The following is a 23,543-nucleotide window of genomic DNA, read 5'->3' on the forward strand; positions in this document are numbered from 1 at the left end:
AATTCAGTGGCAGTGGTGGGCGGTTCCGAGGCTCTAGGGGAACAAATGTGAGCCGCTCTGTTAATTAACAACATTTCATAGAAGCTTCGGCAGGAATGACTTTTCACCCAACGGGGGACGGCAAGTCTGGATTGTTCTCTCTACTCCGCTGGGAGTGACAGAATCGCATCCAACCCAAATGTAATTTATAGACCAGAGAAAAAAGGATTAGCAAAGGAAGCAATCGTCGCTTTGTTGTCTCTGCAAGGTCTCACGCTTCTGTAGCTTGCTTCTGTAGCTTGCTTCTGTAGCTCATTTTCCACCCCAAGTTCGAAAGAGGAGTATACGAATGCCCGTTTTTGTTTGATCTACGCTTACGCCCTACAGAAAATCCGTTTCGTGGGGTGAACTTTTAAGGACATTAAATTCTCCTTTGATCCCTGTTTCGTTTTGTTTGCTAACAGCAAAAATTCGCTTCCTCCTACGAAAAGTAGTTTTTGATTAATATTTGGGACAAAGAAATAATCGAAATATCCAATTTTGTAAATCCGATCCATCAGTTTAAAAAAAAATCCTTACTTCCTCCTGACTGATCCGCTTGTTCCTTGTTCCGTGTCTCGACGAACAAGAATAAACACAGATTCGCCTTCAAATGGATACTGTCGTTCAAGTTTTTTTCCCGTCGAGCTTTTTGTGTTAATCCCGAAAATTGCATTCGAAGCGAAACGGATCAGCGACATAAAAAATATCCCTCTCCCAAAAAACGCATCGATGCTGTCAAGTCCCTCGATCATGATTCGTGATCCTCGTGATAGGACCTTTGAAATTTTTTTTTTTTATGATTGATCGCGTATATCCTTTTCATGGGGGTTCCCTCAAATAGTAAAAACTGTCCCCGAGATGCAGCGAGCGATAAATCGTAATTTCAACTCAACTAATATCCCCGTGATAGGGTCTTTCCAGGAAGAAGTTCGAAACCCCCGGCGTGCAGCAGTCGCAGGACGAACGCAGCAGCTTTTTATCGGAGATATAAGCGTGTGTGCGGGTGAAAGCGCTCTGGCCTTTTTAGACAATGGCGGGTTTGATAGCTTTTGTTCTTTGGAAACATTTTAATTGCTCAAATGTTTTGTGTTGTGACCTCACGTGACAGCGGACAAATGAGGGTTGACATCTCTTTTACGAGTATTGGAAAAATGAAATGAGTTTTGAGTTGCGAGGAAATTGTAATGATCTCCAATCGGGTCCCCAGAATGTTTCGAAGTATTAATGTTCCTCTCAAAGGTTGTTGTTTGGGTAGGTTGGTTCTTTCTTCTTCACTTGGAGCTTCTTGGACGTTAAAAAAAAGCAAAAACTTCAACTTTACTTGGAATGAATTATTTTTTTCGAAGGTTGTGTTTATACTGAACTTTAATGTGGCTATAATATGGAGTTATGAAGGATTGTTCAATAAGAGCGCTACAAAAGTTTTTTTTAAATAAAACAAAAACGGTTTTGGATATCAATGAAATTCTTTATTCATGTGAAAGTACATTTGGTGCCATTATGTATGGAACTCGATTTTTTTTGCATGACCACCACGGGCACGCATGCAGAAGTCCAGACGCCGAACTCAATTTTCGAAGGTTTAGAAGCATAAATCGGCCGATACTGCTGCAATTCATCAATCGTCGCTGGCTTGTTGGCATAGACCATAGACTTGACGTCGCCCCACAGGAAATAGGCTAACGGTGTCAAATCGCACGACCGAGGCGGACAATTAACTGGGCCATTTCGTGAGATAACACGCTCACCAAACTTGGTTTTCAATTAATCGATCGGTCAATTCGTTGGTTGGCTTGTAGTGCCGTCCTGTTAAAACCACATATTGTCCAAGTCCATATCATCAAATTCGGGCCAAAAATATTCGGTTATCATTGAGCGGTAGCGATTCCCGTTCACAGTAAAGCGTCTTTGTAAGCGACATTGACAATTGCCTTACACAAAATTGCAGCCTAAGACAACTTGCAGATGATGGAGTGGTGTCTGTCGTAGGATCAAACGAATCCGACCTGCAAGAATCCTTACAAGATACTTTGATCAATTTTTCAACCTGGGCCATTGGGCCAGGGATCGAATTCTCCACGGAGAGAACAGAGATGGTGGTTTTTTCTAGGAAGCATAAACTAGCTAAACCAAAGCTTCAACTTTTGGGTAAACTGATCACTCATGCTATGTCATTCAAGTATCTTGGGGTCTGGTTCGACTCTAAATGTACTTGGGGGGCCCATATTAGGTATCTGAGTAAAAAATGTCAACAAAGAATAAACTTTCTCCGTACAATTACCGGCACCTGGTGGGGAGCCCATCCCGAAGATCTTATAATGTTGTATCGAACAACTATTCTCTCAGTGATGGAGTATGGCAGTTTCTGTTTTCAATCAGCTGCCAAAACACACCTCATTAAACTCGAGCGAATTCAGTATCTTTGTCTCCGTATCGCGTTGGGATGTATGCCCTCAACGCATACCATGAGTCTCGAGGTTTTGGCAGGCCTACTCCCACTAAAAGATCGCTTCAATTTATTATCTCTTCGGTTCCTCATCCGGTGTAAGGTTATGAACCCATTGGTGATCGGAAATTTTGAGCAGCTGATCGAGCTTAATTTTCATTCTGGATTCATGAGCTCATATCATGAATTCGTCTCCATGCAGGTTAATCCTTCTTCGTATATTCCCAACCGTGTTTGTTTTCCTGACTACATCAATTCCTCTGTGCATTTTGATCTGTCCATGAAGCAGGATATCCATGGAACATCAGATTATCTTTGATCGAGGATCGTTCCAACGATCTTCGATGCAAAGTATGGGGATATCAATTGTGATAATATGTACTTTACTGATGGGTCCTCTATGAATGAGTCCACAGGATTTGGAGTGTTTAACGAATTTTTTAGCACTTCACACAGTCTTCAGAATCCTTGTAATAGCGCTGGCAGCTATATGGATAGCGTGGTCGTGTAAAGAATCCTTGCTCAGTGTATATTGCTGAATTGGCAGCGATACGCTGGGCGCTGGACAGCGTCGCCTCACGACCTGTTGAACACTATTACATTGTAACGGATAGTCTTAGCTCTGTCGAAGCTATCCGTTCAGTGAGGCCGGAAAAGCACTCGCCGTACTTCCTTGAGAGAATACGAGAAATTTTGAGTGCTTTATCCAGACGCTGTTATGTCATTACCTTTGTCTGGGTCCCTTCACATTGCTCAATTCTGGGTAATGAGAGGGCTGACTCATTAGCAAAGGTAGGTGCAATTGAAGGCGATATTTATCAGCGTCAAAACGCCTTCAATGCATTCTATTCTTTAGTCCGCAAAAATACCATAGTTAACTGGCAACGCAAATGGAACGAAGATGAATTGGGCCGGTGGCTCCACTCGATTATCCCTAAGGTTAGCTTCAAACCATGGTTCAAAAGTCTGGACTTGAGTCGGGACTTTATTCGCACCTTCTCCCGACTCATGTCCAATCACTGTTCGTTAGATGCGCTACTCTTTCGTATTAATCTTGCCGACAACAATATTTGTGTTTGTGGCCAAGGTTACCACGACATCGAGCACGTTGTTTGGTCGTGCGAGCTGTATCTTGTCGCCAGATCGAATTTAGTAGTCACCCTTCGGGCCCGAGGAAGGCAGCCCATGATGCCGGTGAGAGACGTGTTGGCTCGGTTAGACCTTGATTACATGTCCCAAATATATGTATTCCTTAAAGCTATCGATCTTCTTGTGTGATTGTCCTTATACCCTTAGGTTTTCCTTTTCCTTTTCCTTTGTGAGAGATCGGATCCCTTCTTAAGAATAAGATGAAATGTAAATACATATTAGATATAAGATAGATTTAAGAATTGAGTGTGATGAGTGTGATTGAGAGTGTGAGTGTGATCATTGTCAACATATCCTCATATCCCCTCCTTTTCCTGAAGAAAATATGTCACCCTTCTAAACTCGAGTTGACCGCGAGTAATCGGTTTCCTACATTATTAACATTAGAATTAAGGAAAAATGTATATATACTAGTAACAATACAGTAAGGAGTTCGGCTCCTTTAAACCTATGTAACTGAGCCTGTAAAAATAAACGATTTAAATAAAAAAAAAGATATACAAACTTGCAATACAGTGTATCAATACCTGTGACACTAATTGTGTCACAATTAGTGTCACAGGTTATCGAGTAATTTTTTGAGGTATTTTTCGCTACATGAGTGTTTCACCATCACTTCTCTTCCAATTTATCGAATCAGCGGTGAAGTTTTATCATTTTTACTCCAGAAATATTTATTAAAACAAAATACTAATCAAGTCGGGTAAGACGGACACTCCACCGACTAAAGACGAACATTTCGTTTTTGAAACAAATTGATTATCTCCTCCTTCTTTGTTTAACAGATGCCCACTAACTACGTTTGCAAGTGCAACCAGATATCATGGGCGAATAAGCGGAGCGGTTTTCAAAACCTAATCCGAATTTGTCATTCCGAATGCCGGAAGCTATTTTGGGCATGGAAAAATGGTTAAGGCCTATTTGAAGACCACCAAAATGTATCAAGTACATAAACTTGAATTTTCAGATAGTGGTCATCTTTCTCACCCCAGGTGTCCGTCTTTCCCGCCAAGTGTCTGTCTTTCCCGACTCAATCTTATGTTTTGAAAAGTCGGACACATTTATTTTGCAAAATTTCTGCCTCAAAGACAAATTTTATTATAAAAAGAGACCTAGACTATCAATTTGTGGTGAGATAGCTAAATATTTTTTTCTGGTGTTCACGAAAAAATCAACGTTTACTTAAGGTATCCGTCTTTACCATCCTTCCCCTATATTCTGCTTTGACGGGATATCCATCGATCACTAGGTTATCCACAAACCAGCTAACGATTCCCCTGCATACTAAAAATGTTTTATTTCCAATTCCGGGTGCCTTGTTTCGAGTTTTTATCCAAGTGAGATCCCTCATGATCACGAGGAAGTATTTAGCCTGCCGGAAAAGAGAGACAATCCAACTCAGTTGAATGCACTGCGTGCTGGAGAATTTGTAGCAACTAATATTGCATCAAAATTCAATTGATTAAAATAATAGATCGAAAATATCTACGACCTTTTTAAAACGAGGGTTCTCGTCTGGTCCTCTATCCACATTAATTATGGTTACTGGCCTTGATTATTCTTCGGTACCGAATAATCTCGAATTCAGGCAGCTCGTACATACTTTGAAAATCGATCCCATGAGGAAATGCGTTCGAAGAACAGTGCCTTCCTGAACAAACTACAACGTATATTGGAACACTGCATAGAACAACTTGAGCAAGATCGAAGTGCCCTAGCTTTATTTTGCATCCTGCAATAACAGACGGAATAAGCTTATGTTTTCCAGCCATGACAAAATCATGATTCGGTAGATTAACGCAATATTCGAGATGCATCAAGCCTGCTTACTGCCCATTACAACGCGTGCTTTATCATCTTGGCTCAGGAAACGCACCTCTTTTGGTCTCAGAATCGAAGCTACGGACGCGTGGACTACGGAAATTATAAATGTAAATAAAAATGGAATTTTGTTACGTAACGATTGCACGGGAATATTTTGTACTGTGCCTGTGGATTCAAATTTTTCCACTAGACGCTCAATTGTTGATCTGGCAGGACGATTGTGACGACCATAAATTGGACGTAGCGCTCTTAAAGTTGAGGCCATTGACTCCGAGTTTCGGTAGTAAATTTTAATAATCTCGATTCGTTGTTGGATCGTATATCTTTCCATTATGAAATGACAAACCTTACTGGAGAGAAATGTCAAGAGAGCGGGAAAAATATGGCGTCGTTTGATGTCCCTATCCGTCTACTTTTGCAGCGTCTCCATTGAAATACCCGTTATATCCAGGATAGAGAGTTATTTTCAGAATTTTGTCTTATTTGAGTTCATCAGTTGTGCGCTTATCAAATCTATCGTCTATTACGTTACATGATTTAAGAAGTTATTTTTATTCACAAAATGTATGGTAATGATGGTAACTTCCTGAAAACATCCGTTTCCCAGATATTTCAAATACGAATGTAATACATTACTAGTAAAAAAGCGCTATTTTCTCGAGTTGTTCGTGTTCATCCGAAAAGAACAATAGATTTGACGAAATATATGAAAATTTATTTACAACACATCAAGATGATTGGATGAAGAGTTAACAGGATATAATGTAAAATGTTTCAAACAACATATCTTAGGGGAAGTGGAAGCAGTAGTGCATAGTGGTCACCCTAAGGAATATGCCCATTTCCAGCGTCCACATATCGATTGTTTTGCTTGGAGGTGAAGTGGTCACCCGCACATATCAAGCCTAATGGGATAGATTTATACGTTTTTTTCGTCCAAATTTGTTCAAACTATATTTGATATAGTAGGTACATGTATGAAATAAGCTTGGCCTATTCACCAAGAGTCTCAATTTAAATTTTCTCATGGACGCAAAAACGTAGTAAGAAACACATAACGTTCCGCATAATGAGGCTTGCTTTAATTGGAGTGGCATATTTATCCAGGGTTAAAGCCACAAAAGGATCTTCTTCAAGAGCAGAATGTATGTAAGGTACATCAGCTTTAGTAAACAGAACATTGTAAGTTGTTGTTCACCTATGACCACTTTGCCCCCAAACATCAAATTAATTTCTATGCTAATTAATCGCTGAGATTAAACAAAATATCAGTTCACCTCTCCTAGAATATGTGAACAGTTGTCCAAACTGATAATTTGTCCATTATATCAGATTGAATAAACTAAATTTCACGAGAAATTCCTTGGATACAATGTGCACAGAACTACGGCCGAATGGCTATCGGGAGCGCAATTGCTGTTTTTATTTGTATTTTGATATGCGATAGCTCTACTGAAGTACAGGGTGACTTAAAAGTCATTAAATTCTTCAAACATAACATGACTATCAATATGACATCTATAGTTAATAGTTATATTACCAAACAAGCAAGTGACCACTTTGCCCCCCATGACCAATTGGCCCCCACTACCCCTATACACTTTTATTATTGAAAATAATTTTTGATTTTTAATATTATGTATTAAGTTAGGGAAAAATAAATCCATAATTTTTGTGTGAAATTCAAAATTATATATAAAATATTATATATATTTGAGATGTTTCTGATTGTCCGATTTGGGTCAAATATCCACCGTTTTGTTGCCATTTTAGAGGTAGTTTAATAATGTATAGAAGTCTTGGTCCTTATTGGCGAAAAACTCTTGTAACCGATTTCCACAATCTTTTCTAGATACCAATTTCTTATCACTCAGGAAGTTTTTCAATGCGAGGAAAAGGTTGTAATCGCTTGGTGCCAGGTCCGGACTATATGGTGGATGCATTGAAAATGCCCAACCAAGCTTGTTGGCCATTTCTGGTCAATATCTAGCTTGAAACGGTTCAGTTCTTGACAGTAGAGATCTAAATTTGGTTTCCCACCAAATAGACAGTAGAACCTTCCTGGCTGTTAGTCCTGGTTTGTCCACTGTTTGAGCAGCTGCACCACGCTTTTTTTTTATTAATTCGTTTATTTTTACAGGCTCAGCTACTTAAGTTTAAAGGAGCCGAATTCTTAAATATAATTTTAAAACTATATATATATAAACAATTTTCTTACATCTATGGTTAGTAAGGTGGAAAACCGATTACTCGCGGTGTACTCGAGTTTAGGAGGGTGACATATTTTTAGGAGAAGGATGGGATATAAGGAAATTGTAACAATGTTGATGAACACTCATTTCATAAATCTGTTCGTATATCTATAGTGTATTTACATTTCAACTTATTCTACTATTCATAGCAAGGGGACGAATTACCCGCAAAGGAAGGAAAGGAGGGTATGAGGATGTAGGGACAATCACACACGAAGATCTATAGCTTTAAGGAAAACATATATATGGGACATGTAATCAAGGTCTAACCGAGCCAACACATCTCTCACCGGCACATTGGGCTGTCTTCCTCGGGCCCGAAGGGAGTTTTCTAAATTCGATCTGGCGACCAGATACACCTCGCACGACCAAACAACGTGCTCGATGTCGTAATAACCTTGGCCACAAACGCAGAGATTGCTGCTGGCAAGATTGAAACGAAAGAGTAGTGCATCTAACGAACAGTGATTGGACATGAGTCGGGAGAAGGTGCGAATAAAGTCCCGACTCAAGTCTAGACTTTTGAACCATGGTTTGCGGCTAACCTTAGGGATAATCGAGTGAAACCACCGGCCCAATTCATCTTCATTCCACTTGCGTTGCCAGTTAGCGATGGTATTTTTGCGGACTAAAGAGTAAAATTCATTGAAGGCGATTTGACGCTGATAAATATCGCCTTCAATTGCACCTACCTTTGCTAATGAGTCAGCCCTCTCATTACCCGGAATGGAGCAATGTGAAGAGACCCAGATAAAGGTAATGACATAACAGCGTCTGGATAAAGCACTCAAAATTTCTTTCTCAAGGAAGTACGGCGAGTGCTTTTCCGGCCTCACTGAACGGATAGCTTCGACAGAGCTAAGACTATCCGTTACAATGTAATAGTGTTCAACAGGTCGTGAGGCGACGCTGTCCAGCGCCCAATGAATTGCTGCCAATTCAGCAATATACACTGAGCAAGGATTCTGAAGACTGTGTGAGGTGCTAAAAAATTCGTTGAATACTCCAAATCCTGTGGACTCGTTTATAGTGGTCCCATCAGTAAAGTACATATTATCACAATTGATACCCCCATACTTTTCATCGAAGATCGTTGGAGCGATCCTCGATCGTTGGTAATCTGAATATCCATGGATATCTTGCTTCATGGACAGATCAAAATGCACAGAGGAATTGATGTAGTCAGGGAAACAAACACGGTTGGGAATATACGAAGAAGGATCAACCTGCATGGAGATGAATTCATGATATGAACTCATGAATCCGGAGTGAAAATTTAGCTCGATCAGCTGCTCAAAATTTCCGATCACCAATGGGTTCATAACCTTTCACCGGATGAGGAACCGAAGACATAATAAATTGAAGCGATCTTTTAGTGGGAGTAGGCCTGCCAAAACCTCCCCACCAGGTACCGGTAATTGTACGAAGAAAGTTGATTCTTTGTTGGCATTTTTTTACTCAGATACCCCCCAAGTACATTTGGAGTCGAACCAGACCCCAAGATACTTGAATGACATAGCATGAGTGATCGGTTTACCCAAAAGTTGAAGCATTGGTTTTGCTGGTCTATGCTTCCTAGAAAAAACCACCATCTCTGTTTTCTCCGTGGAGAATTCGATCCCTAGCCCAATGGCCCAGGTTGAAAAATTGTTCAAAGTATCTTGTAAGGGTCCTTGCAGGTCGGATTCGTTTGATCCTACGACAGACACCACTCCGTCATCTGCAAGTTGTCTTAGGCTGCAATTTTGTGTAAGACAATTGTCGATGTCGCTTACATAGAAGTTGTACAAAAGGGGGCTTAAACATGAGCCCTGGGGGAGGCTCATGTAAGAGACCCGACTTACTGCCGAATCTCCGTGAGAAAAGTTCAAATGTTTCTCACAAAGCAAGTTATATAACATATTATTCAATAGAGGCGGCAGACCCCGAGAGTGTAATTTGTCCGACAAAACCTCTATTGAGCACCACGCTTTGACCACGATTGATTTCACAAAATATTATTGTGTGTGTCATATTCCTCATCCTCACCATTCGTTTAAGAAATGGGCCGATTGGTTTGAAACTGTTTTATGGTCGATCTTTAGCTCCTGGGCGAAGGTGCAACTACTAAGAGGCCGGTCAACTTCGATTATTTCTGTAATTTTATCGATATTTTCTTTAACATCAAAATACCTGAGAGGAATCGACGAAACCAAAATTACACGTAATTAGCTGTTACTGTATCGAAAGTATACGCAGCATTGATAATTTCTGCGGCCTGGCTTGTTTTTTGCCTTTATCAAAGAAAAAATGTGAAATTTACCGATTGTCAACACTCTGAGATCACAACTGAATGAACAAACAAAAAAAAACAGATTTTTTAGTGTGAAATGTTACCTTGACAACTAGCCTAAACTTAAAATTGTATGATAATGATTGATATCTCGCGTAGTATCGCGAGATATCGATCATTACAGTCATCTACCGAGAAAACAATGTATTTTCTCTCCTACCCAATATGAGGATGTCAAAAAATGTGCTAAAAGTTAATTTTGGGTTATTATCCACATAAATTTCTCGAAAACCAGAAAGAATATAAATGGAAATCACATTGTCAATCCTAACAGTTGATTATTGAATCCTAATATGCAAATTCGACACTAGCGTTGTCAAGTATAGTTTTCCAAATAAGGAAGCATGAGAAAATTAGAAAACGAATACACTGAAGTCGCTTTTTACGCGGTTTTTTTATACGCGGATTTTGGAATTTAGTTTTTTTTTGTGCGGATTTCGGAATTTACGCGGTTTTTACGCGAATTTCGAAATTTACGCGGTTTTATTTACGCGCCACGTATCAACCGCGTACAAATTCAATGTGCTAGTTGGTGTGACTTTTCACGGCACGTATCCCCCGCGTAAAAAGCGACTCCAGTGTACAATAAATAATTACATAAGGAAACAAAATCATTTGTTTTTGCGAGTGTAATATTTTATCAAAGAAGAACTAATTGGTTTCAATTTGATATGTCGATCATCTGGAGCGGTCCAGAAGTTATGAATGTTTGAATAAAGTCATTTTTGGAAAATAAGGGTAAAAATTGATTATTCAGACTATTCTAAAACAGAGTTGCACAGTTTCATCAATATCACTGACAACTAACGTGCAACGTTAGTCACTTGCTACTGACGAAATTCTTGGTCAAATGGTGACTGACGGAGTACGATGCAACACGATACCTGTTGCCGAGCTCCGTCAATACGCTTTGACCGATCAAGTAGGCTGTAAAAATGTCCGTAACGAATTGTTGATTGTCGTAGATTGTCGAGCAAAGTTACGATTTCCGTTCCGGTTGTTGAGTTTGATTTTTGTTTAAAGAATTATTATGCCGATAGGTGAGAACAGTAGTGTGGGGTGTTCCTCTATGCAGAGAAAGCGAGCTCACGGCAGGAAAAGTTTTGCCGAAATTGCCAAAGAGTGTTGCAAAATCGAAGGCATTAAATATTATTGTGCTATTGATCCTGACAGTGGTTGTACTTATATACAGGAGAATTACGATTCAGGAAATTTGGTACGACACTTCCGGAACAAACATAAAACGGCAGCGGAAATTAAAGGGCTCTTTCCCGATGGAAATCAAGAAAAAAGGTCACGAGTAATCACTAAGCGCCTTGTTTCCGTCGACAAGCGAACGTATGTCGAAGGAACCATAAAGCTTGTCACGCAACACAACCTGCCTTTGAACTGCTTTCAATGGGAGGGTCTGAAAATGTTGCTTGATACTATAGCTGTGAACATAAAAGTATCCAGATCAAACATCAAGGTTTGGATTTCTGCAGCAGCTAACAAACTAAAATCAATAATGGCAGTCGAAATGAAACACAAGCTGGTATCTATCAAATTGGATTCTGCATCACGGCATGGTCGTCACGTTCTCGGAATCAACGCACAGTACGAATTAACGGAAAATTGGTGATTCGAACCTTGGGTATTTTCGTTTATGTATATTTCTTTATTGCCAACGAATTAATGTTGATCTCTGTTGTAGGAATGATTGAAGTAGACCAGAGACAAACTGCTGTGTTTTTGCGTGATAAAGTATTGGAAACATTGCGTGTCTATGATTTGAAGTTGGAGCAAATCTTTAGCATTACGGTGGACAACGGCAGCAACATGGTTGCTGCCGTAAAAAAAATTAAATCTTTGCTGAATGAGTCCATTGCAGTATCGACTTTATTGTTCGAAGATGATGAGAACATACCACAGGAAAGAGACCTCATTGAAGAGCTTGAGCTAGAGTGGGATGCACGGATATCCCTTGTTCGGTGCGCGGTTCATTCCCTCCAACTTGCGATTGCGGATGTTTTTGATAAAGCTGATCCGAATCTTAAGTGCATCACGGAAGTAGTACGTCATCTACGTCAAATTAAATATAAATCATTCGTCGAGGTTCAACAACTTGCCCTCCCTCCGCTCTGGTCACCAACACGTTGGGGCGGTAAATACAAAATGTTGTCTAGCATTTTAAAGCAAGAAGCGAAATTTGTTGAACTGGGAACTCAGTATTCTGAAATGTGTAAATTAAGACAATTTAATCGTTCCAATAAATAAATGTAAGAAAAAAAATACATTTTCAGGTTTGGGCAAGGATGATTGGAGATTTATCAGAGATTACGTTGATGCTACCAGGCCGTTATATCACTGTACAAAGGTTATGCAAGCCGATCATTATCCCTTGTCACAATTCTACATCGACTGGTTGGTTGCCATTCAGGAGGTCAGTATGCTTAAGGGAAATCCTTTCTCTAATGCCCTTGTATCAACATGCACAAATCGATTGGAACGTCTTCGCAACAACATGGCATTTAAGGCATCTTTATATTTGGATCCGAGGTTGAACTTCCTTGATTCTACAGTTTTTGAGTCTACTAATGAGAAAGCAGAAATTCAGGTATTTTTCAGTAACGTGCACGTACACCCAACCTTTTTCTATTTTTTTTTATGTAAATGAATTATAAAATTCTTTTGGTAATATAATTTTGATTTTTTTTTTGTTTTTCAAACAAAAAAACATTTTTAGACATTTTTTTTATCAATTCTTATGTTGAATTATGTTAAAATAATATGTTCTTTTCAGAATTTTATTGCAGATACTTGGAAACGAATTCGCTCTCTAAGCCCAGTGGTGTCTTCTGATGAAAAGGAACACACGAATGCATTTGACTTTAACGACAAAGTCGATGATATATTGACCAAAATGTTTGGTGGGACATTCAATACAAGCTCTGAGAATTCTTCAACTTTTTATAATCAAATAAGAGCTTTGGATACACAGGATCGTCAGCCCCATACTTTCAATGTGTGGAAACAATTTGTAGCTCGTAAATATACCCACCCGGAACTACACTCCGTAGCTATGGTTGTTTTGGCTACACCGTCCAGTCAGGTATCGGTTGAAAGAGCGTTCAGTGCATTGGCGATAATCCTTTCTGATCAGAGAACTGGTTTAGGAGCGGAAACCCTTTCTAATATTCTTCTAGTCAAATTGAACAAGGATCTTTCAGATAAGGTTATGTCAGACCTTTACATCTGGAACGACACAATCACAGAGATGAATTCAAACAACTAGATTGCAAGACAGGTTTTATATTACTAGATATATGTTAAGGGTTATTATATGAGAACAGATGTTTGTTGAATTGAGTTTGCTTGAAGCAATGTTTCAATAAAAGACGAACTTAATCTTGTTAATAAAAAATATAATTTAAAACAACTTCCCACCTCTTTTCTTACAAAAATTCCAATACAACTCTCTCGTAACATTTGAAAATTTCTATAGTTTTTGTTTCATTTTTCAGGTTGCTCTTTTATGAATCAGTCATGCCAAATCGATAAAGTGGTTCTCAGATTTTCATGAAAATTGGTAGTTTCGTTTCTTATCGCAGGATATTAGACTCGTATTTTTTTATTGTTCCATTAGGGTGCCCATTTCCATTTTAAAATTCAGTGGTCCAAAAAATCCATTTTTCCCCTTTTTCCAAAAGTGATTTTTTTTCAAAAATTCATAACTTTTGAACTACTGGACCGACTTAGATGATCGACATATCAAATTGAATCCAATAAGCCTAAATTGAAAAAATATATTACACTTGCGAAAAATTGGATTTAGTTTTCGTAATTATTGATTGTATTTGTTTTTTATAGTTTACATGGCCAAAAATAAAGGACGCTATATTTTTTATGTTTTTTCTTGAAAACTGAGATTTTTTTTATCCATATCCAATAATCAGAGAGGTGTTTCCTTTCATTTTTGTGTTATGATTTTTAAAGTTAACGTGTTTTTAGTCTTCGTTCAATATTCATATGCGACTAGACTGCCATGTGCCTACAATGATTTATAGCGACTGTATCATGGTTACATTATCAATACTTATTATAATTTCTAATCCCAGACTATCATGTTACACGTAAGGTCTTAAATCAATTTCGACGATTGCTTTTTTAATAAGATTGAATTTAGATGAAACTTGTTAACTTTGAAAAATCATAACACAAAAACGAAAAATTCATCTCTTCGATTTTTGGATATGTTATGTAAAAAAGTTTTCAAGAAAAAAAATAAAAACTATATTGCCTTTGGTTCCTAAATCATGTAAACGATAAAACACAAATACAATAAATAATTACGAAAACAAAAGGGCAATGGAAATATTTTTCAAAAAAGACAAGCTCATTGGCTTCAATTTGATATGTCGATCATTTGAATCGGTCCTGTATCAAGAGTTTATGAAATTTTAAAAAGTCAGTTTTGGAAAAAATGTTAAAAGTTGATTTGGCGGACCACTCTAAAATGTTAATCGGAAAGAATAAAAAATAATGAAAAATTAATAAAAAAAACGGATTCAATATTCCGCGATAAGGAATATAACTACCAATTGTCATGAAAATCTGAGAACCACTATATCGATTTAGCATGGAATGGCTGAATAACAAGCTTGATTGTACCAGAATTTGGCTTGCTTAACACATTGAGCCCCATGTCAGTCCCTAGGGGCCGACATTGAGCTTTTCGTTAGAAAAACATTAATCACTGGACTGACAGTTACTAAATAAGGAAATAAAAAAGGACATGGTTTATTTTCGGATGTTTCACGATATGTGATTTCTCTCAAGCCGAATTTTTGACTATTTTCTATTTATACAATAAATATCGATACTAATATTGTGCAAATGTTTTTGATGCGTATTGAATGTAAACCGCAGCAAAAACAATCCGGGGCTTAACGGGGCAATAATTTATCCTCAATTAAAATTGACCTTATCAGTTCTCCCTCATTATTCCAGCATAAATGTCATACCGCAATTGCAGGTGCGCCACTCCAACCCAATCATTCTCTTAGTTATTTATAAATGTTTATACACTACTAGAATTAGGAAGCATTGATGTTAACATACTACTAAGTCCCAACGAATCACCTGAGAATCTATGGAACTCATTAAACAAGACGACCGGTTTAACTTTCCTTTCAAATAAAAACCTGATTGAAAATGGGAAGGATTAGCAGATATCTTTTGATTCTATTACAAAATATCAACTAATTGTTCTCCTCAACTTCTTTTAAATTTCAATAAATTACCATTAAACCCAGACACACTAAGATAAGGAAACAGTTCGTTACATGTATCAATTCCTTACTTTACACATAAGGTGTTTATAGCGGTTGAATTCAGGACATAAATTTCAACTAGCAATGACAAATCTTCACATGTGAGGATAATGAAGAAATTCCTTCGATGAAATTTCTGCCCGGCATCCAAATGCACGTATTTGGCAGATCCTATACTCATTTATATATTTTATTCTCCTCGATGTTTAGCATTTTTATATAATAAGGATATTCACGAAGCCCTATAAACCCTGATAAATGTGTAAATTTCCATTAAACAAATTGAAAAAAAGTATAAACTTCCATAACACCAAATGACATAGTATTTTCCGTCTTGACCACAATAGTGCAATGACAAGCAACATGCTTTGATCGTCAGAGCACTCTGACAAACCATTCATCAGCAAAGAGCGAACAACTTGTTTTGTCGGTTTGTGTTTTGTTGCACGTCGTTCGATAGTAATGTTGCAATGGTCGTCATAGTAGCTAAAATATGAGCAGTGACAGTGACAAAAATCAGCTCTGTTCTAAAATGGGAATAGCCACCCTGAAAAAAATTAAAAAACGGTTCCAATATTTTACGATAAGGAACAAGACTGCAATTTTCACAAAATCAGAGAACCACTGCTTCGGTTTGACATGGAATGGCTGAATTATTCAAGTTCATATTGATAATCAAAGATGAAAGAGTGATTTTGTTTATTCGATCAAATATGAGGCCTGCTCAAAAAGTATCGAGAGTTGTAAATTTCCGCGGGTTACTCATGTTATGATAATAAGTTTTAACCCACATGTCTTCAAATGTTTTTCAAACACATATTTTACCAAAATGATGCATTTGGAAAAGTTATTGAAAATTATAAGTAAATTCATAAAATTTCATGAAAATGACGGTATAACACGACAAACATATTAAAAGAGCCTATTTACAATAAAAAGACAATAAATTAGAAATATATTTTTTCAAATATTTCGAGAATGACTGCATTTAGAAGGAGAAGGAGAAGGATTTATAAAGACCTTTTTTGTTTTAAATTACATCAATTCATAATTTGTGGTTAAAATGATTGTTAACATATAAAAATTCGTAGTCTCGAAAATTTTAAAAAATTCATGTTCCACATAATTCGTGTAAAATAGTTTTACCATCTTGGACGTACTTTTAAAATTTTCTGCATGACTTCTATTTTAAATGAAATCATTTTAAAAATACATATGATGAATTTCATGCCAACTCGACTGGCCGTTGGCAGCACCATCTCAGATAGCAGTGAAACGTTTTGGGTCATTTAAGCAACTTTGCATACTTGAAATATTCGAAAAATAATTAGACTACTATTTGGGAAAAGCCAATTTTTTTCTCTTAATTTTTTACAAAAAAATATACCTCAAATCTATGATACCTACAAAATTCTTGTCAAAGGATAAAATGTAGGAAATTATTTAAATTTAAAAAAAAAATACCAAAAATTGTTTGGAAAAAAATTTCGCAGACAAAAAAGTTATTTTAAAAATTAAAATTCATTTTTCTCTAAAACGTATTTTTTTTAAATTCCCAAAAATGAGTAGCCCTTCCAATTTCCAACAAGTCGTCCATACATCGGAAGATGGGCACTTTTACAGGGAAAAAGTTTTTCGAACAACAACTTTTTCATGTTTTCTTTTAAAAAAATACAACTTATCCTAATTTTGTTGAAAGTCAAGCTATCGATATACTGTATTCGACAAAGTTTTAGATCTTGTTAAAATATAAACTTTTATCGAAGACATCAACTTTCTATCTTTTATAGTTTTTGGAATAAAAGTCATTTTTGTATGAAGACTCCTGAAAAAAATAATGTTTTGCTCGTGACATTTTTGTATGTAAATTCTCACGTTTGACATGTTAACGCATGTAAATTGCGTTAATTTATACATAAAAATGTTACGAATTGAACATCAATACTATTTTTTCAAAGAAAAAAAATGAAAAAATTGTTGTTCGAACAACTCTTTCCATGTAAATGTGCCCATCGTCCGATGAATGGAAAACTTGTTGTAAACTTTAAGGGCTATTTATATCTATTTTTTTAGAATTTTAAAGGTAAAGTTTTCGGGAAATATGAATTTTAATTTCCAAAATATTTTTTTTCAATGAAATTTTTTTCCAAAAAATTCTTTGATAATTTTTAATGGAAACCTAAGTAATTTCCAACATTTCATTCTCTGACCAGCTTTTTGTATATCTTATTAATATTTTAGTAGTTAATATTTTCCATAGTATATAGTAGTTGATATTTTCAAAAAAAAAGTTGAAAAAACTCAAAATTTAAAAAAAAACTACAAGAAAATATATTTGTTTTAAATTACATCCGGATTCATAATTCGTGGCTAAAAATGATTGTTAACTAACAAAAATTCGAGGTTTTAAAATTTCATAAAAAAATCGATGTCCCACAAAGTTCGTCAAAAATAGTTTTACCATCCTGGACTGTTTTTTATAATGTTTTACATCACTTCTATTTCATATGAAAAAATTAAAAATACAAATAAAAAAAACAGAATTAAGAAAGACAATACATTAGAAATGTTTTTTTTTCAAATATCTCGAGAATGGTTACATTTAGAAGGAGATTGATAAGGGACTTTTTTTATTTTAAATCATATCAGGATTCATAATTTTTGGCTGAAAATGATTGCTAACATACAAAAATTCGATGTTTCGAAAACTCATAAAAATTCGATGTTCCACAAAGTTCGCCAAAAATAGTTTTACCATCTTGGACTGATTTTTTAAATTTTCTACATTACTAGTAATTTGTTATGAAAAAAATTAAAATGAAAATAAAATAAAATTAAAATATACTTATTTTAGATATTGCAAATTAAAGTTTTTTTTGTAAATAAAAAAGAGTACTATTTTTTTTTCTCAGTGTATATTTTTTTATGTTCAAACATCAATACTCTAGAACTCTTTCTAAGTCACTATTTCGATACGACTCGAAGTTTATCAAAAATTTCACTTACTAAAATCGATACGCCCTTTTCAAAAGTTACGCTTGAGTTGCTCATTTGCTATGGGAAACTCATATTTCCTCCAACCCAAACGGAATACAAACTTTCATTCAAATAAAAAATACAAGTTTTTAAAATCTGTATTTTTAGGACGATTTCATTTGGAATTAATCAAAGGTGTATCGCGTAATGCGCGAAACAATCCGAAAACAAAAATCAATGCAACGGTTGAATCTGTTAAATTAGGAAAAACAAATCAAAGGTAACTTGTATATATCTTTCTATTGCATATTTTACCCCGAAAACAACTACCTAACATATAAATTTCAGTGAATTTTCTAAATCATTTTACGTATTGCGTTATGCAGCTTACTTTTCATTTTCACAGTTTTGCATACAAAAATCAACCAATATAGAATTGATCAAATCTGAAACAGAAACATATCAAGAGATTTCTATTGGGTTTGAGAAAAAACACAAGATGAAAGCTTTATTGATTTCACCGCACTCCACATCTCAATCTTGTATATCTTCAAACAAATCAATGAGCAACCACTCACTATTTTGGTCGATTCCGTTATTAAACAGCTATGATCGCGAGGAACCAAAAAAAAGAACCCGAGGAGTGCGTGTGACCATAAATTTGTACGACATCACCCGCCTCTCGACACGGGGCGTTTCGTCCCACATCTTCATTTGCGCTATCAGCTGATTTGGATCTTTCCAGAACCCCGTTTACGATCGACGATATCGATCTTGGCCGTACTCCTTTCGGCCCTCCTTGTGAGTCCTTTTTTCCTCGTTGCTTGCTCTTTTCCAGTTCGTCTTAGTGATCCCGTGTCCTCATGCCGACAGGGGATGATTATTAAAACATAAACTTTACAACCCTTATGATGAGTTGGTTGTTCCAGGGAATTCGAACGAATTTTATCCTTTGAGAAGTGACATTCCTGCCGATGATTAAATGGTTCTGAGTTCCAATCGTACGTTTTAACATCCCCGAAAGGATCTAACGAACGGTGGTCATTAAATATACGGAAAATGCCTCCCTTTTACGGTCTCATTACATGGAACATTCACGTGTCGGTTCGTTGTCAGTAGTCACACACGATTGCGTCGCTCCTGTTCATTCAAGGGGTTGTCGGGGTTGCTGCGGATGTCGGATGTTGATAATTATTTCCCCATCGTACACAAAAAAAAACACGGCGCACCGGACAGGGCCGAACGATGCATTGAGTCACAATGAAAGAGATTTTTGCCCTGGTCAAAACCCTGCACATTGCTCGATCTGATCCTCGACAAAGGACATCGAACGGGAGCCGCCTGTGAGGGTGCCCAGCCATGCGAGGCAGGTTTTTAATTTAGATCTGAGTTGCGCGGAAATGCACTTTTGAATGGGTTCTCAATTTTCTGAACATTTCCGTTTGTATTCTGTTCTTTTGGGAGGAGGAATTTGTGGTGGTCTCAGTGAAGTCCTGGCAACCAAATAAAGGAGAAAAAACGTAATGCGTGGAATTGTTGTACAGCATGCAAGGGTGAATTACAAAGTGTAATGCATCGCTAGTTATTTTTTTGTTGAATTCACTAATTCGATGGAAAATGAGCAATAGTAATTTTCCATCGAATTAGTGAACTTGAGCCCAGAGAACAATAAATCACTGCACCAAATTGGTTCACCACCGGTGCTGGCTCGTGTCTTTGTGTCTTGTCTAGAAGTGACAATTTGTTGGCTAAACATTGCTACAAGCTCAAACGGAACATGCATTTCTTCCGAGAAGTGGCGCCTGCGTTCGGACATATGCCTCATCTGTCCACATATGGCGCTTGGTCATTTATCACATGCGCTAATAAGACTCCCCGGGGACGCAGGCACTGTTCGGAGCCGCCTTCCTGGTAAAACACCCTCTAAAACATTTTCGAGCTCTCGCGTCCGGGACAATTAACAAGAACAACAACTTTTCCGAAAATAGGAATCATTCAATGCACAACACAACGCAGCACAAGCGGAGTGGGCTCTCCGTTTGGACACGAAATTCGAGGAACCTACCCGAAGAAGGATGTTGTCTCCTCCTTAAGTGGTTTTAATATGCATACCGCACTTGAAATCCGAAATCGCATATAAACAAACAATAACGACAAAAGGCAAACGGCGAAGAAGGATCCTGTTCTGACTTCCTCTTTTCGGCCCCTCGAGGGCGTATTGAACGTGCGGAGGTGGTAAGGACATTCCGGCGTAAGGAAGCGGCGAAATAACCAAGAAAAAAACGTGTCATTCTCCTGAACCTTTTCTGCTTGCTCAATGCTCCGTAACTCGAGACGATAATGCACGGCCTCCGTACGCTTCAAGGAAACAGCAAAATACGAACCAAGGAAAAAAATCGGCAAGTGAGTGCGGCTCAAGAACTGAATGAAATCATCCACATCGATCGGCTGTCCCCGTAAAAGCCAGGTTCCGCTGTTTCTTGTTGTCACAGGCCAGCGGAGGCGGTTCGGGTTGATTTCTGCTCTTGAAAACAGAAGAAATGGAAGCGGGGCGCGCGCGCGTTCAACTAGAAATAATGCCGACCGCAGGTTTTTTTTCTCATCATCCCCCTGCTGCCACAACAAATCCATCCAAGGTCCGGATATAGGTTTCGAAGAGTTGTGCCTCGTTTGGTTTTTATTGCGTTTGCGTGTGCACTCACAAATATCGGATCACACCGGCAGGATAGTGTCTCCTGCCGGAGCTGTGGTTTGGTAGGGTAGACTCGAAGCGTTCAATTTGTCAGCGAAATGGTTACGGAGTAAGCTAACACATTATTCAAATTTGACGGTTTTTTGCTTGAAGATTGTCAATTTTGACTCGAGGTTGTTTTTCTTAGATATTTCATCGGTATTCGAGATCTGGTTATCAGATGCATTGTGCAAGAAAAAAAATTATTATCAACGACGAAGTGTACGCTAAGGCACAAAAGTATTTTGTTTTTGCATTTTTAAATATTTTAAACTAAAACAATTTGTTGACGTGGGACTACGTCTAACCGGAGTATATGCGGGGTAAAATGAAAACCTAAACATAGAACATGCAGGAAAAAATGAAAGATTCCGAATGCTTATAACTCGAACATTTCTTACTGGATCGGAAAGATGTTTGCATCAATTGAAAGGGAATATTTCTACGCTTCTATCGCAATTAATAAAATGTTATTTTTCATCAGATAAACAATTGAATAACTGTAAAATGTTAAGCGTTATCTAAACGGCATAACTGCCTCATTTTGATTGGCCCGATCTACGATTTCCCTAACACAGCCATCAAACCCAAGCAGCCTTGGGTAAATCAGCATTGCAAATACATGAAAGTCGGAGGTATTTTTGTTCCGACTGAAATGTGTTTCCCTAAAACAGACTTTAAATCCAAGGAGCGTGTGGGGAAATTGGCATTCCAAATACATGTAAGTCGGGGGCATTTTTGGTCCGACTGAAATGTGTTTCCCTAACACAGAGTTCAAATCCATGTAGTGTGGGGAAATCAACATTTCAAATATATGAAAGTCGGGGGAATTTTTGTTCCGACTGAAATGTGTTTCCCCAACACAGACTTCAGAACCAAAGTGTCTGAGGAAATTGGCATTGTAAATTCATGCAAGTCAGTGGCATTTTTGTTCCGACTGAAATGTGTTTGCCTCACACAAACTTCAAAACCAAAATGTCTGGGGAAATCGGCTCTGCAAATAAATGCAAGCTTCGATTACCTTTGTGCAAACTAGAATATGTTTCCTTAACACGGTCTCCTAAACTTAGACACCTGGGAAATCGTGCAGACTTTAGAGACGAATGAACTTTCAAGTTTAAATTCTTTATAGTATAAAAAGTAGAAGTTGATGTTTTTGATTCATGCAAGTCGGGGGTATCTCTGCACCCGCATTTTTTTTGCACTCCGCAAAGTGTTTTCCTAGCACGGATTACAAAAGCGGGTACGAACACAACGCTTTGGCTCGGTTATTCATTATTGTATTGAAGGATATACCTTCATATTCTCCGCTCATTGAATTTCTACGTATACCATTTGATGATTAGGCAAAATGTTGTTAACCATTTGCTGCGATAACGCCTATTCATTAAACAATATGCGTTCACTGAGTGCCTGAAGTTCATATAATCAAACGAATTCGCGGTTCGATAAGTACGTACACTTGAGAGATGCAAACTTCAGAAGCAAATGTAAAATAAAATAATCGTTTGAAAATTCTCCCGTTCACAAATTTTGTTCTAGGCATCATATCAACCGTAAAAGGACTGTCATTAAATTTACTATCACAATGCATGAATTGACTTTACATGACATTTCACAATCTTTTTACCCACAAATCAAATTGAATTCAATTGAATTCGGGAATTGTTTCATTCTATCAAAAATTTAATCAATACAAACAAATGTTTGATAAGCTAAGGTAGTCCCACGTCAACCTTGCGGTTATATCATAGATATAACCCACCCATTTTTTTCGTATTATATACGATACTAGCTGACCCGGCAAACTTCGTCCCGCCCAACATTTGTTTTTTGTTATCAATACCTTCAAACATTCACGTTTTCTTACTATGAGCAAGTTCATGGGTCCAATCGCAGAACTGTTCATTGATTGATCTTCTTATCAACCCCGTTGAATTTACCTTTAACTATAAACTTCCTAGTATTTCTACCGAAACTCATCATTATAATATCAGATTATTTTCAGACAAAATTCTCGATCAAGATTTTTCAACCACTTGCAAATAACATGTTTCTCCGTTACATGGAATTAATGTTGTACGCTCCGAAGCTGGCGTTGTCCGCGTCCCACGATGGGTCCCAACTGGTAGGTGATACGGCCGACGAAACAAAATGATGTAGACGGTGGAAAACGAAATAATTGTTTCGGAAGCGCAAATAAAAAAAACGTCTGCACTGATGTAATTTCAACTTGCTTCTATTCGGTAGGAAAAACCGACACGAACGTCAGTAGAAAAAACCTACTTCTTTTCTTACATGTGTTGTGTGTTTTCTGTGTCACGTGTATGAGTGTGTGTATTCGTGTAGTTTGGTTTGACATTCATGGGTGTGTTGCCAGTGTTGCTGTTAAATGTAATGTTAGCGTGTGTGAATAGGGTTGTGTATGTATTATTTTTACATTTCATTTTAAGTTACATTTCATTTTATGTTGTTTTGGTGTTGTACTCATTGTTGTTAT

This window comes from Toxorhynchites rutilus, chromosome 1 (assembly GCF_029784135.1).
Source record: "Toxorhynchites rutilus septentrionalis strain SRP chromosome 1, ASM2978413v1, whole genome shotgun sequence".
In the NCBI taxonomy this organism is placed as follows: Eukaryota; Metazoa; Arthropoda; class Insecta; order Diptera; family Culicidae; genus Toxorhynchites; species Toxorhynchites rutilus.